Below are 834 nucleotides of genomic sequence, written 5' to 3'. Positions count from 1 at the left end.
GGATGATCTCTCCAACCAGGGTTATATGTATTAGAGAACGGGTCATTCCTTGGCCTCTGATTATAAGAATTCATGAGATTCACTTGCTCTTGAACGAATTCGGGATAAGCCTCACTAGCTGAGCATTGATAAGTAGGATGACCTGGTATGTTGCACATGGCACACACCTCAGCTATCTTAGGCTCCATATTGTGCACAGAATTGAGCTTCTTTTACAAACTAGCCACCTGCAAAGCAAGATCATTATTAGAACTCATTTCATACATTCCAACTCGTTTACCTCTTGTATCTTTGTGTTGAGCATTAGATCCCAACATCTCATAAATGTTATATGACTCTTGAGCATTTTTCTTCTTCAAAGCTCCACCTGCTGCATTATCCAGAGTTGATTGACATGTTTGGGTTAATCCATCATAAAAAATTTGCATTTGTAAGTAAAGAGGTAACCCATGATATGGACATTGCAGCAACAGGCCTTTGAAACGCTCCCAACATTCATTTAAAGGTTCTCCATCATCTTGTTTAAAGTTAAAGATTTGCCCTCTCAACGTAGCTGTCTTTTGAGTTGAGAAAAACTTCTCCAGAAACTTCTTAGCTACGGCATCCCAAGTGGTGAGCGAACCAGGTGCTAAAGTCATTAGCCAATCTTTGCTCTATCTTTCAATGTATAAGGAAAAACCCTCATCCTCAGATTTGCTTCACTCACTCCCTGCAAAGGTAAACCACTCACAACATTGTAGAATTCCTTAATATGGGATAATGGATCTTCGTTAGGTAAACCATAAAAAGAAGGAAGCATGTGAAAATGAGAAGATTTGAGTTCATAATTTCTAG

At 39.0% G+C, this 834-nt stretch overlaps 1 non-coding gene across 1 annotated transcript; it reads left to right on the top strand.

The window, feature by feature from the left end:
- The first annotated feature begins 444 nt into the window (after positions 1 to 444).
- Positions 445 to 551, top strand: LOC148920876 (small nucleolar RNA R71). The gene has a single exon (XR_016123427.1). It is a non-coding gene; the product is annotated as a small nucleolar RNA R71 (small nucleolar RNA).
- Positions 552 to 834: the final 283 nt, after the last annotated feature.

This window comes from Prunus mume, linkage group LG1 (assembly GCF_029339155.1).
Source record: "Prunus mume cultivar Tortuosa linkage group LG1, ASM2933915v1, whole genome shotgun sequence".
Taxonomy (NCBI): Eukaryota; Viridiplantae; Streptophyta; class Magnoliopsida; order Rosales; family Rosaceae; genus Prunus; species Prunus mume.
The sequence above is the reverse complement of the archived record's forward strand: the minus strand, read 5'-3'. Positions and strand labels throughout refer to the sequence as shown.